This window comes from Schistocerca serialis, chromosome 12 (assembly GCF_023864345.2).
Source record: "Schistocerca serialis cubense isolate TAMUIC-IGC-003099 chromosome 12, iqSchSeri2.2, whole genome shotgun sequence".
Lineage (NCBI taxonomy): Eukaryota > Metazoa > Arthropoda > Insecta > Orthoptera > Acrididae > Schistocerca > Schistocerca serialis.
This window is the reverse complement of record NC_064649.1, coordinates 175,064,410-175,080,648: the sequence shown is the minus strand read 5'-3', so window position 1 is coordinate 175,080,648 and position 16,239 is coordinate 175,064,410.

Below are 16,239 nucleotides of genomic sequence, written 5' to 3'. Positions count from 1 at the left end.
ACACTCCGCTGCAGAGTGAAAATCTCATTCTGGAAACATCCCCCAGGCTGTGGCTAAGCCATGTCTCCGCAATATCCTTTCTTTCAGGAGTGCTAGTTCTGCAAGGTTCGCAGGAGAGCTTCTGTAAAGTTTGGAAGGTAGGAGACGAGGTACTGGCAGAAGTAAAGCTGTGGGTACCGGGCGTGAGTCGTGCTTCGGTAGCTCAGTTGGTAGAGCACTTGCCCGCGAAAGGCAAAGGTCCCGAGTTCGAGTCTCGGTCGGGCACACAGTTTTAATCTGCCAGGAAGTTTCATATCAGCGCACACTCCGCTGCAGAGTGAAAATCTCATTCTGGAAACATCCCCCAGGCTGTGGCTAAGCCATGTCTCCGCAATATCCTTTCTTTCAGGAGTGCTAGTTCTGCAAGGTTCGCAGGAGAGCTTCTGTAAAGTTTGGAAGGTAGGAGACGAGGTACTGGCAGAAGTAAAGCTGTGGGTACCGGGCGTGAGTCGTGCTTCGGTAGCTCAGTTGGTAGAGCACTTGCCCGCGAAAGGCAAAGGTCCCGAGTTCGAGTCTCGGTCGGGCACACAGTTTTAATCTGCCAGGAAGTTTCATATCAGCGCACACTCCGCTGCAGAGTGAAAATCTCATTCTGGAAACATCCCCCAGGCTGTGGCTAAGCCATGTCTCCGCAATATCCTTTCTTTCAGGAGTGCTAGTTCTGCAAGGTTCGCAGGAGAGCTTCTGTAAAGTTTGGAAGGTAGGAGACGAGGTACTGGCAGAAGTAAAGCTGTGGGTACCGGGCGTGAGTCGTGCTTCGGTAGCTCAGTTGGTAGAGCACTTGCCCGCGAAAGGCAAAGGTCCCGAGTTCGAGTCTCGGTCGGGCACACAGTTTTAATCTGCCAGGAAGTTTCATATCAGCGCACACTCCGCTGCAGAGTGAAAATCTCATTCTGGAAACATCCCCCAGGCTGTGGCTAAGCCATGTCTCCGCAATATCCTTTCTTTCAGGAGTGCTAGTTCTGCAAGGTTCGCAGGAGAGCTTCTGTAAAGTTTGGAAGGTAGGAGACGAGGTACTGGCAGAAGTAAAGCTGTGGGTACCGGGCGTGAGTCGTGCTTCGGTAGCTCAGTTGGTAGAGCACTTGCCCGCGAAAGGCAAAGGTCCCGAGTTCGAGTCTCGGTCGGGCACACAGTTTTAATCTGCCAGGAAGTTTCATATCAGCGCACACTCCGCTGCAGAGTGAAAATCTCATTCTGGAAACATCCCCCAGGCTGTGGCTAAGCCATGTCTCCGCAATATCCTTTCTTTCAGGAGTGCTAGTTCTGCAAGGTTCGCAGGAGAGCTTCTGTAAAGTTTGGAAGGTAGGAGACGAGGTACTGGCAGAAGTAAAGCTGTGGGTACCGGGCGTGAGTCGTGCTTCGGTAGCTCAGTTGGTAGAGCACTTGCCCGCGAAAGGCAAAGGTCCCGAGTTCGAGTCTCGGTCGGGCACACAGTTTTAATCTGCCAGGAAGTTTCATATCAGCGCACACTCCGCTGCAGAGTGAAAATCTCATTCTGGAAACATCCCCCAGGCTGTGGCTAAGCCATGTCTCCGCAATATCCTTTCTTTCAGGAGTGCTAGTTCTGCAAGGTTCGCAGGAGAGCTTCTGTAAAGTTTGGAAGGTAGGAGACGAGGTACTGGCAGAAGTAAAGCTGTGGGTACCGGGCGTGAGTCGTGCTTCGGTAGCTCAGTTGGTAGAGCACTTGCCCGCGAAAGGCAAAGGTCCCGAGTTCGAGTCTCGGTCGGGCACACAGTTTTAATCTGCCAGGAAGTTTCATATCAGCGCACACTCCGCTGCAGAGTGAAAATCTCATTCTGGAAACATCCCCCAGGCTGTGGCTAAGCCATGTCTCCGCAATATCCTTTCTTTCAGGAGTGCTAGTTCTGCAAGGTTCGCAGGAGAGCTTCTGTAAAGTTTGGAAGGTAGGAGACGAGGTACTGGCAGAAGTAAAGCTGTGGGTACCGGGCGTGAGTCGTGCTTCGGTAGCTCAGTTGGTAGAGCACTTGCCCGCGAAAGGCAAAGGTCCCGAGTTCGAGTCTCGGTCGGGCACACAGTTTTAATCTGCCAGGAAGTTTCATATCAGCGCACACTCCGCTGCAGAGTGAAAATCTCATTCTGGAAACATCCCCCAGGCTGTGGCTAAGCCATGTCTCCGCAATATCCTTTCTTTCAGGAGTGCTAGTTCTGCAAGGTTCGCAGGAGAGCTTCTGTAAAGTTTGGAAGGTAGGAGACGAGGTACTGGCAGAAGTAAAGCTGTGGGTACCGGGCGTGAGTCGTGCTTCGGTAGCTCAGTTGGTAGAGCACTTGCCCGCGAAAGGCAAAGGTCCCGATTTCGAGTCTCGGTCGGGCACACAGTTTTAATCTGCCAGGAAGTTTCATATCAGCGCACACTCCGCTGCAGAGTGAAAATCTCATTCTGGAAACATCCCCCAGGCTGTGGCTAAGCCATGTCTCCGCAATATCCTTTCTTTCAGGAGTGCTAGTTCTGCAAGGTTCGCAGGAGAGCTTCTGTAAAGTTTGGAAGGTAGGAGACGAGGTACTGGCAGAAGTAAAGCTGTGGGTACCGGGCGTGAGTCGTGCTTCGGTAGCTCAGTTGGTAGAGCACTTGCCCGCGAAAGGCAAAGGTCCCGAGTTCGAGTCTCGGTCGGGCACACAGTTTTAATCTGCCAGGAAGTTTCATATCAGCGCACACTCCGCTGCAGAGTGAAAATCTCATTCTGGAAACATCCCCCAGGCTGTGGCTAAGCCATGTCTCCGCAATATCCTTTCTTTCAGGAGTGCTAGTTCTGCAAGGTTCGCAGGAGAGCTTCTGTAAAGTTTGGAAGGTAGGAGACGAGGTACTGGCAGAAGTAAAGCTGTGGGTACCGGGCGTGAGTCGTGCTTCGGTAGCTCAGTTGGTAGAGCACTTGCCCGCGAAAGGCAAAGGTCCCGAGTTCGAGTCTCGGTCGGGCACACAGTTTTAATCTGCCAGGAAGTTTCATATCAGCGCACACTCCGCTGCAGAGTGAAAATCTCATTCTGGAAACATCCCCCAGGCTGTGGCTAAGCCATGTCTCCGCAATATCCTTTCTTTCAGGAGTGCTAGTTCTGCAAGGTTCGCAGGAGAGCTTCTGTAAAGTTTGGAAGGTAGGAGACGAGGTACTGGCAGAAGTAAAGCTGTGGGTACCGGGCGTGAGTCGTGCTTCGGTAGCTCAGTTGGTAGAGCACTTGCCCGCGAAAGGCAAAGGTCCCGAGTTCGAGTCTCGGTCGGGCACACAGTTTTAATCTGCCAGGAAGTTTCATATCAGCGCACACTCCGCTGCAGAGTGAAAATCTCATTCTGGAAACATCCCCCAGGCTGTGGCTAAGCCATGTCTCCGCAATATCCTTTCTTTCAGGAGTGCTAGTTCTGCAAGGTTCGCAGGAGAGCTTCTGTAAAGTTTGGAAGGTAGGAGACGAGGTACTGGCAGAAGTAAAGCTGTGGGTACCGGGCGTGAGTCGTGCTTCGGTAGCTCAGTTGGTAGAGCACTTGCCCGCGAAAGGCAAAGGTCCCGAGTTCGAGTCTCGGTCGGGCACACAGTTTTAATCTGCCAGGAAGTTTCATATCAGCGCACACTCCGCTGCAGAGTGAAAATCTCATTCTGGAAACATCCCCCAGGCTGTGGCTAAGCCATGTCTCCGCAATATCCTTTCTTTCAGGAGTGCTAGTTCTGCAAGGTTCGCAGGAGAGCTTCTGTAAAGTTTGGAAGGTAGGAGACGAGGTACTGGCAGAAGTAAAGCTGTGGGTACCGGGCGTGAGTCGTGCTTCGGTAGCTCAGTTGGTAGAGCACTTGCCCGCGAAAGGCAAAGGTCCCGAGTTCGAGTCTCGGTCGGGCACACAGTTTTAATCTGCCAGGAAGTTTCATATCAGCGCACACTCCGCTGCAGAGTGAAAATCTCATTCTGGAAACATCCCCCAGGCTGTGGCTAAGCCATGTCTCCGCAATATCCTTTCTTTCAGGAGTGCTAGTTCTGCAAGGTTCGCAGGAGAGCTTCTGTAAAGTTTGGAAGGTAGGAGACGAGGTACTGGCAGAAGTAAAGCTGTGGGTACCGGGCGTGAGTCGTGCTTCGGTAGCTCAGTTGGTAGAGCACTTGCCCGCGAAAGGCAAAGGTCCCGAGTTCGAGTCTCGGTCGGGCACACAGTTTTAATCTGCCAGGAAGTTTCAAAACTGTATCTTCTTACTGTCTATGTTTTGAACCTTTCCTGTGACACTAGTTATAGATTCCGATGCATCACTCCAGGTTTACTGTATCCCTTGCACCTTCTTATTGACGATGAAACACAGAAATTGCATCGGAATTAAATACAAAACGTACAATGCCGACTTAAGGACCAGAAAACTGACTCTTCTTACGGACTATGTTTTGAAACATTCCTGTGACACTAGCTATAGATTCCGATGCTTCACTTCAGGTTTACTGTATCCCTCTGATCTTCTTATTGACGATGAAACACAGAAATTACACCGGAATTAAATACAAAAGGCACAATGCCGACTTAAGTACATGAGGACCGACTCTTCTTACTTACTATGTTTTGACCCATTCCTGTGACACTAGTTATAGATTCCGATGCTTGACTTCAGGTTTACTGTATCCCTTGGACCTTCTTATTGACGATGAAACACAGAAATTGCATCGGAATTAAATAAAAAAACAGAATGCCGACATAAGTACAAGAAGACTGTATCTTCTTACTGTCTATGCTTTGAACCATTCCTGTGACACTATTTATGGTTTCCGATGCTTCACTCCAGGTTTAGTGTATCCCTTGGACCTTCTTATTGACGACGAAACACAGAAATTGCATCGGAATTAAATACAAAAGGCATAATGCCGACTTAAGCACATGATGATTGACTCTTCTTACTGACTATGTTTTGAACCATTCCTGTGACACTAGTTATAGATTCCGATGCTTGACTTCAGGTTTACTGTATCCCTTGGACCTTCTTATTGACGATGAAACACTGAAATTGCATCGGTATTAAGTAGATTAGGCAAATGTGCCGACTTAAGTACAGGAAGACTGACTCTTCTTACTGACTATGTTTTCAACCATTCCTGTGACACTAGTTATAGATTCCGATGCTTCACTTCAGGTTTACTGTATCCCTTGGACCTTCTTATTGACGATGAAACACAGAAATTGCATCGGAATGAAATACAAAAGGCACAATGCCGACTTAAGTACATGAAGACTGACTCTTCTTACTGACTATGTTTTGAAACATTCCTGTGACACTAGTTATAGATTCCGATGCTTCACTTCAGATTTACTGCATCCCTTGGACCTTCTTATTGGCGACGAAACACAGAAATTGCATCGGAATTAAATAGAAAAGGCACAATGCCGACTAAAGTACAAGAAGACTGACTCTTCCTACTGTCTATGTTTTGAACCATTCCTGTTACACTAGTTATAGATTCCGATGCTTCACTTAAGGTTTACTGTATACCTCAGACCTTCTTATTGGCGATGAAACACAGAAATTGCATCGGAATAAAATACAAAAGGTAAAATGCCGACTTAAGGACAAGAAGACTGTCTCTTCTTACTGACAATGTTTTGAACCATTCCTGTGACACTAGTTATAGATTCCGATGCTTCACTTCAGGTTTACTGTATCCCTCTGACCTTCTTATTGACGATGAAACTCAGAAATTGCACCGGAATTAGATACAGAAGCACAATGCCGACTTAAGTACATGAAAACCGACTCTTCTTACTGACTATGCTTTGAACCATTCCTGTGACACTAGTTATAGATTCCGATGCTTCACTTCAGGTTTAATGTATCCCTTGGACCTTCGTATTGACGATGAAACACAGACATGGCATCGGAATTAAATACAAAAGACACAATGCCGACTTAAGTACAAGAAGACTGTATCTTCTTACTGTCAATGTTTTGAACCATTCCTGTGACACTAGTAATAGATTCCGCTGCTTCACTTCAGGTTTACTGTATCCCTCTGACTTTCTTATTGACGATGCAACACAGAAATGGCATCGGAATTAAATACAAAAGGCACAAAGCCGACTTAAGTACAAGAAGAGTGACTCTTCTTACTGTCTACGTTTTGAACCAATCCTGTGACACTAGTTATAGATTCCGATGCTTCACTTCAGGTTTACCTTATCCCTTGGACCTTCTTATTGACGATGAAACACAGAAATTGCATCGTAATTAAATACAAAAGGCACAATGCCAACTTAAGTACAAGAAGACAGTATCTTCTTACTGTCTATGCTTTGAACCATTCCTGTGACACTAGTTATAGATTCCGATGCTTCACTCCAGGTTTACTGTATCCCTTGGACCTTCTTATTGACGATGAAACACAGAAATTGCATAGGAATTAAATACAATAGGCACAATGCCGACTTAAGGACAGGAAGACTGACTCTTCTTACAGATTATTTTTGAACCTTTCCTGTGACACTAGTTATAGATTCCGATGCTTCACTTCAGGTTTACTGTATCCATCTGACCTTTGTATTGACGACGAAACACAGAAATTGCACCGGAATTAAATACAAAAGGCACAATGCCGACTTAAGTACATGAAGATCGACTCTTCTTACTGACTATGGTTTGAACCATTCCTGTGACACTACTTATAGATTCCGATGCTTCACTTCAGGTTTACTGTATCCCTCTGACTTTCTTATTGACGATGAAACACAGAAAATTGCTTCGGAACTAAATACAAAAGGCACAATGCCGACTTAAGTACATGAAGACTGACTCTTCTTACTGACTATGTTTTGAACCATTCCTGTGACACTAGTTATAGATTCCGATGCTTCACTTCAGGTTTACTGTACCCCTTGGACCTTCTTAATGACGATGAAACACAGAAATTGCATCGGAATTAAATACAAAAGGCACAATACCGACTTAAGTACATGAAGACCGACTCTCTTACTGACTATGTTTTGAACCATTCCTGTGACACTAGTTATAGATTCCGATGCTTCACTTCAGGTTTACTGTTTCCCTTGGACCTTCTTATTGACGATGAAAAACAGAAATTGCATCGGAATTAAATACAAAATGCATAATGCCGACTTAAGTACAAAAAGACTGACTCTTCTTACTGGATATGATTTGAACCATTCCTGTGACACTAGTTATAAATTCCGATGCATCACTTCTGGTTTACTGTATCCCTCTGACATTCTTATTGACGTTGAAACACAGAAACTGCATCGGAATTAAATAGCAAAATCACAGTGCCGACTTAAGTTCAAGAATACTGACTCTTCTTACTGTCTATGTTTTGAACCATTCCTGTGACACTAGTTATAGATTCCGATGCTTGACTTCAGGTTTACTGTATCACTTGGACCTTCTTATTGACGATGAAACACAGAAATTGCATCGGAATTTAATACAAAAAGCACAATGCCGACTCAAGTTCAAGAAGACTGACTCTTCTTACTGTCTATGTTTGAACCAGTCCTGTGACACTAGTTATTGATTCCGATGCTTCACTTCAGGTTTACTGTATCCCTCTGACCTTCTTATTGACGATGAAACACTGAAATTGCATCGGAATTAAATACAAAAGTTACAATGCCGACTTAAGTACAAGAAGACTGACTCTTCTAACTGACTATGCTTTGAACCATATCTGTGACACTAGTTATAGATGCCGATGCTTCACTTCAGGGTTACTGTATCCCTATGATCATCTTATTGACGATGAAACACAGAAATTGCATCGGAATTAAATTCAAAAGGCACAATGCCGACTTAAGTACATGAAGACTGACTCTTCTTACTGACTATGATTTGAACCATTCCTGTGACACTAGTTATAGATTCCGATGCTTCACTTCAGGTTTACTGTATCCCTTGGACCTTCTTAATGACGACGAAACACAGAAATTGCATCGGAATTAAATACGAAAGGCACAATGCCGACTTAAGTACAAAAAGACTGACTCTTCTTAGTGACTATGTTTTGAACCTTTCCTGTGACACTAGTTATAGATACCGATGCTTCACTTCAGGATTACTGTATCGTTCTAACCTTCTTATTGACGATGAAACACACAAATTGCATCGGAATTAAATAGAAAAATCACAATGCCGACTTATGTACAAGAAAACTGACACTTCTTACTGTCTATGTTTTGAACCATTCCTGTGCCACTAGTTATTATTCCGATGCTTGACTTCAGGTTTACTGTATCCCTCTGACCTTCTTATTGACGATGAAACACAGAAATTGCATCGGAATTTAATACAAAAAGCACAATGCCGACTCAAGTTCACGAAGACTGACTCTTCTTAGTGACTATGTTTTGAACCATTCCTGTGACACTAGTTATAGATACCGATGCTTCACTTCAGGATTACTGTATCGTTCTAACCTTCTTATTGACGATGAAACACACAAATTGCATCGGAATTAAATAGAAAAATCACAATGCCGACTTAAGTACAAGAAAACTTACACTTCTTACTGTCTATGTTTTGAACCATTCCTGTGCCACTAGTTATTATTCCGATGCTTGAATTCAGGTTTACTGTATCCCTCTAACCTTATTGACGATGAAACACAGAAATTTCATCGACATTTAATACAAAAAGCACAATTTCGACTCAAGTACATGAAGACTGACTCTTCTTACTGTCTATCCTTTGAACCATTCCTGGGACACTATTTATAGATTCCGATGCTTCACTTCAGGTTTACTGTATCCCTCTGATCTCCTTATTGACGATGAAACACAGAAATTGCATCGGAATTAAATACAAAAGGCACAACGTCGACTTAAGTACAAGAAGACTGACTCTTCTTACTGACTATGTTTTGAAACATTTCTGTGACACTAGTTATAGATTCCGATGCTTCATTTCAGGGTTACTGTATCCCTCTGATCATCTTATTGACGATGAAACACGGAAATTGCATCGGAATTAAATACAAAAGGCACAATGCCGACTTAAGTACAAGAAGACTGACTCTTCTTACTGTCGATGTTTTGAACCATTCCTGTAACACTAGTTATAGATTCCGATGCTTCACTTCAGGTTTACTGTACCCTTGGACCTTCTTATTAACGATGAAACACAGAAATTGCATCGGAATTAAATACAAAACGTACAATGCCGACTTAAGGACAAGAAGACTGACTCTTCTTACGGACTATGTTTTGAAACATTCCTGTGACACTAGTTATAGATTCCGATGCTTCACTTCAGGTTTACTGTATCCCTCTGACCTTCTTATTGACGATGAAACACAGAAATTACACCGGAATTAAATCCAAAGGCACAATGCCGACTTAAATACATGAGGACCGACTCTTCTTACTTACTATGTTTTGACCCATTCCTGTGACACTAGTTATAGTTTCCGATGCTTCACTTCAGGTTTACTGTATCCCTTGGACCTTCTTATTGACGATGAAACACAGAAATTGCATCGGAATTAAATAAAAAAGACACAATGCCGACGAAAGTACAAGAAGACTGTATCTTCTTACTGTCAATGTTTTGAACCATTCCTGTGACACTAGTTATAGATTCCGCTGCTTCACTTCAGGTTTACTGTATCCCTCTGACTTTCTTATTGACGATGCAACACAGAAATGGAATCGGAATTAAATACCAAAGGCACAAAGCCGACTTAAGTACAAGAAGAGTGACTCTTCTTAATGACTATGTATTGAACCATTTCCGTGACACTACTTATAGATTCCGATGCTTCACTTCAGGTTTACTGTATTCATCTGACCTTTGTATTGACGACGAAACACAGAAATTGCACCGGAATTAAATACAAAAGGCACAATGCCGACTTAAGTACATGAAGATCGACTCTTCTTACTGACTATGGTTTGAACCATTCCTGTGACACTACTTATAGATTCCGATGCTTCACTTCAGGTTTACTGTATCCCTCTGACTTTCTTATTGACAATGAAACACAGAAATTGCATCGGAATTAAATAGAAAAATCACAATGCCGACTTAAGTACAAGAATACTGACTCTTCTTACTGTCTATGTTTTGAACCATTCCTGAGACACTAGTTACAGATTCCGATGCTTGCCTTCAGGTTTACTGTATCCCTTGGAACTTCTTATTGACGATGAAACACAGAAATTGCATCGGAATTAAACACAAAAGGCACAATGCCGACTTAAGTACAAGAAAACCGACTCTTCTTACTGACTATGTTTTGAACCATTTCATTGACATTAGTTATAGATTCCGATCCTTCACTTCAGGGTTACTGTATCCCTATGAACATCTTATTGACGATGAAACACAGAAATTGCATCGGAATTAAATACAAAAGGCACAATGCCGACTTAAGTACATGAAGACTGACTCTTCTTACTGACTATGTTTTGAACCATTCCTGTGACACTAGTTATAGATTCCGATACTTCACTTCAGGTTTACTGTATCCCTTGGACCTTCTTAATGACGATGAAACACAGATATTGCATCGGAATTAAATACAAAAGGCACAATGCCGACTTAAGTACATGAAGTCCGACTCTTTTACTGACTATGCTTTGAACCATTCCTGTGACACTAGTTATAGATTCCGATGCTTCACTTCAGGTTTACTGTTTCTCTTGGACCTTCTTATTGACGATGAAAAACAGAAATTGCATCGGAATTAAATACAAAAGGCATAATGCCGACTTAAGTACAAAAAGTTTGACTCTTCTTACTGACTATGATTTGAACCATTCCTGTGAAACTAGTTAAAGATTCCGATGCATCACTTCAGGTTTACTGTATCCCTCTGACCTTCTTATTGACGATGAAACACAGAAATTGCATCGGAATTAAATAGCAGAATCACAATGCAGACTTAAGTACAAGAATACTGACTCTTCTTACTGTCTATGTTTTGAACCATTCCTGTAACACTAGTTATAGATTCCGATGCTTGACTTCAGGTTTACTGTATCACTTGGACCTTCTTATTGACGATGAAACACAGAAATTGCATCGGAATTTAATACAAAAAGCACAATGCCGACTCAAGTACAAGAAGACTGACTCTTCTTACTGACTATGTTTTGAACCATTTCTGTGACACTAGTTATAGATGCCCATGCTTCACTTCAGGGTTACTGTATCCCCATGATCATCTTATTGACGATGAAACACAGAAATTGCATCGGAATTAAATACAAAAGGCACAATGCCGACTTAAGTACATGAAGACTGACTCTTCTTACTGACTATATTTTGAACCATTCCTGTGACACTAATTATAGATTCCGATGCTTCACTTAAGGTTTACTGTATCCCTTGGACCTTCTTAATGACGACGAAACACAGAAAATGCATCGGAATTAAATACGAAAGGCACAATGCCGACTTAAGTACAAAAAGACTGACTCTTCTTACTGACTATGTTTTGAACCATTCCTGTGCCACTAGTAATTATTCCGATGCCTGACTTCAGGTTTACTGTATCCCTCTGACCTTCTTATTGACGATGAAACACAGAAATTGCATCGGAATTTAATACAAAAAGCACAACGTCGACTCAAGTACATAAAGACTGACTCTTCTTACTGTCTATCCTTTGAACCATTCCCGGGACACTAGTTATGGATTCCGATGCTTCACTTCAGGTTTACTGTATCCCTCTGACCTCCTTATTGAAGATGAAACACAGAAATTGCATCGGAATTAAATACAAAAGGCACAACGTCGACTTAAGTACAAGAAGACTGACTCTTCTTACTGACTATGTTTTGAACCATTTCTGTGACACTAGTTATAGATTCCGATGCTTCATTTCAGGGTTACTGTATCCCTCTAATCATCTTATTGACGATGAAACACGGAAATTGCATCGGAATTAAATACAACAGGCACAATGCCGATTTAAGTACAAGAAGACTGACTCGTCTTACTGTCGATGTTTGAACCATTCCTGTAACACTAGTTATAGATTCCGATGCTTCACTTTAGGTTTACTGTATCCCTTGGACCTTCTTATTAACGATGAAACACAGAAATTGCATCGGAATTAAATACAAAAGACACAATGCCGACTTAAGTACAAGAAGACTGTATCTTCTTACTGTCAATGTTTTGAACCATTCCTGTGACACTAGTTATAGATTCCGCTGCTTCACTTCAGGTTTACTGTATCCCTTGGACCTTCTTATTGACGATGAAACACAGACATGGCATCGGAATTAAATACAAAAGACACAATGCCGACTTAAGTACAAGAAGACCGTATCTTCTTACTGTCAATGTTTTGAACCATTCCTGTGACACTAGTTATAGATTCCGCTGCTTCACTTCAGGTTTACTGTATCCCTCTGACTTTCTTATTGACGATGCAACACAGAAATGGAATCGGAATTAAATACCAAAGGCACAAAGCCGACTTAAGTACAAGAAGAGTGACTCTTCTTAACGACTATGTATTGAACCATTTCTGTGACACTACTTATAGATTCCGATGCTTCACTTCAGGTTTACTGTATTCATCTGACCTTTGTATTGACGACGAAACACAGAAATTGCACCGGAATTAAATACAAAAGGCACAATGCCGACTTAAGGACATGAAGATCGACTCTTCTTACTGACTATGGTTTGAACCATTCCTGTGACACTAGTTATAGATTCCGATGCTTCACTTCAGGTTTACTGTATCCCTCTGACTTTCTTATTGACAATGAAACACAGAAATTGCATCGGAATTAAATAGAAAAATCACAATGCCGACTTAAGTACAAGAATACTGACTCTTCTTACTGTCTATGTTTTGAACCATTCCTGAGACACTAGTTACAGATTCCGATGCTTGCCTTCAGGTTTACTGTATCCCTTGGAACTTCTTATTGACGATGAAACACAGAAATTGCATCGGAATTAAACACAAAAGGCACAATGCCGACTTAAGTACAAGAAAACCGACTCTTCTTACTGACTATGTTTTGAACCATTTCTGTGACATTAGTTATAGATTCCGATCCTTCACTTCAGGGTTACTGTATCCCTATGAACATCTTATTGACGATGAAACACAGAAATTGCATCGGAATTAAATACAAATGCACAATGCCGACTTAAGTACATGAAGACTGACTCTTCTTACTGACTATGTTTTGAACCATTCCTGTGACACTAGTTATAGATTCCGATACTTCACTTCAGGTTTACTGTATCCCTTGGACCTTCTTAATGACGATGAAACACAGATATTGCATTGGAATTAAATACAAAAGTCACAATGCCGACTTAAGTACATGAAGACCGACTCTTTTACTGACTATGCTTTGAACCATTCCTGTGACACTAGTTATAGATTCCGATGCTTCACTTCAGGTTTACTGTTTCTCTTGGACCTTCTTATTGACGATGAAAAACAGAAATTGCATCGGAATTAAATACAAAAGGCATAATGCCGACTTAAGTACAAAAAGTTTGACTCTTCTTACTGACTATGATTTGAACTATTCCTGTGACACTAGTTAAAGATTCCGATGCATCACTTCAGGTTTACTGTATCCCTCTGACCTTCTTATTGACGATGAAACACAGAAATTGCATCGGAATTAAATAGCAGAATCACAATGCCGACTTAAGTACAAGAATACTGACTCTTCTTACTGTCTATGTTTTGAACCATTATTGTAACACTAGTTATAGATTCCGATGCTTGACTTCTGGTTTACTGTATCACTTGGACCTTCTTATTGACGATGAAACACAGAAATTGCATCGGAATTTAATACAAAAAGCACAATGCCGACTCAAGTACAAGAAGACTGACTCTTCTTACTGACTATGTTTTGAACCATTTCTGTGACACTAGTTATAGATGCCCATGCTTCACTTCAGGGTTACTGTATCCCCATGATCATCTTATTGACGATGAAACACAGAAATTGCATCGGAATTTAATACAAAAAGCACAACGTCGACTCAAGTACATAAAGACTGACTCTTCTTACTGTCTATCCTTTGAACCATTCCTGGGACACTAGTTATGGATTCCGATGCTTCACTTCAGGTTTACTGTATCCCTCTGACCTCCTTATTGAAGATGAAACACAGAAATTGCATCGGAATTAAATACAAAAGGCATAATGCTGACTTAAGAACAACAAGACTGTATCTTCTTACTGTCTATGTTTTGAACCATTCCTGTGACACTAGTTATAGATTCCGATGCATCACTCCAGGTTTACTGTATCCCTTGCACCTTCTTAGTGACCATGAAACACAGAAATTGCATCGGAATTAAATATAAAACGTACAATGCCGACTTAAGGACAAGAAGACTGACTCTTCTTACTGTCTATGATTCGAACCATTCCATTGACACTAGTTATAGATTCCGATGCTTGACTCCAGGTTTACTGTATCCCTTGGACCTTCTTATTGGCGATGAAACAATGAAATTGCACCGGTATTAAGTAGATTAGACAAATGTGCCGACTTAAGTACAAGAAGACTGACTCTTCTTACTGACTATGTTTTCAACCATTCCTGTGACACTAGTTATAGATTCCGATGCTTCACTACAGGTTTACTGTATCCCTTGGACCTTCTTATTGATGATGAAACACAGAAATTGCATCGGAATTAAATACAAAAGACACAATGCCGACTTAAGTACATGAAGACTGACTCTTCTTACTGACTATGTTTTGAACCATTCCTGTGACACTAGTTATAGATTCCGATGCTTCACTTCAGATTTACTGCATCCCTTGGACCTTCGTATTGACGACGAAACACAGAAATTGCATCGGAATTAAATAGAAAAGGCACAATGCCGACTAAAGTACAACAATACTGACTCATCCTACGGTCTATGATTTGCACCATTCCTGTTACACTAGTTATAGATTCCGATGCTTCACTTCAGGTTTACTGTATACCTCTGACCTTCTTGTTGACGATGAAACACAGAAATTGCATCGGAATAAAATACAAAAGGTAAAATGCCGACTTAAGGACAAGAAGACTGACTCTTCTTACTGACTATGTTTTGAACCATTCCTGTGACACCAGTTATAGATTCCGATGCTTCACTTCAGGTTTAATGTATCCCTTGGACCTTCTTATTGACGATGAAACACAGACATGGCATCGGAATTAAATACAAAAGAGACAATGCCGACTTAAGTACAAGAAGACTGTATCTTCTTACTGTCAATGTTCTGACCATTCCTGTGACACTAGTTATGGATTCCGATGCTTCACTCCAGGTTTACTGTATCCCTTGGACCTTCTTATTGACGACGAAACACAGAAATTGCATCGGAATTAAATACAATATGCATAATGCCGACTTAAGGACAAGAAGACTGGCTCTTCTTACTGACTATGTTTTGAACCATTCCTGTGACACTAGTTATAGATTCCGATGCTTTACTTCAGGTTTACTCTATCCCTCTGACCTTCTTATTGACGAAGAAACACAGAAATTGCACCGGTATTAAACACAAAAGACTCAATGCCGACTTAAGTACAAGAAGACTGACTCCTCTTACTGTCTATGATTTGAACCATTCCATTGCCACTAGTTATAGATTCCGATGCTTCACTCCAGTTTTACTGTATCCCTTGGACCTTCTTATTGACGATGAAACAATGAAATTGAATCGGAATTACGTAGATTAGGCAAATGTGCCGACTTAAGTACAAGAAGGCTGACTCTTCTTACTGACTATATTTTCAACCAGTCCTGTGACACTAGTTATAGATTCCGATGCTTCACTTCAGGTTTACTGTATCCCTTGGACCTTCTTATTGACGATGAAACACAGTAATTGCATCAGAATTAAATACAAAAGGCTGAATGCCGACTTAAGTATATGAAGACTGACTCTTCTTACTGACTATGTTTGAACCATTCCTGTGACACAAGTAATAGATTCCGATGCTTCACTTCAGGTTTACTGTATCCCTTGGACTTTCTTAATGACGATGAAACACAGAAATTGCATCGGAATTAAATACCAAAGGCACAATGCCGACCTAAGTACATGAAGACCGACTCTTCTTACTGTCTATTCTTTGAACCATTCCTGTAACACTACTTATAGATTCCGATGCTTCACTTCAGGTTTACTGTATCCCTCTGACCTCCTTACTGACGATGAAACACAGAAATGGCATCGGAATTAAATACAAAAGACACAATGCCGTCTTAACTACAAGAAGACTGACT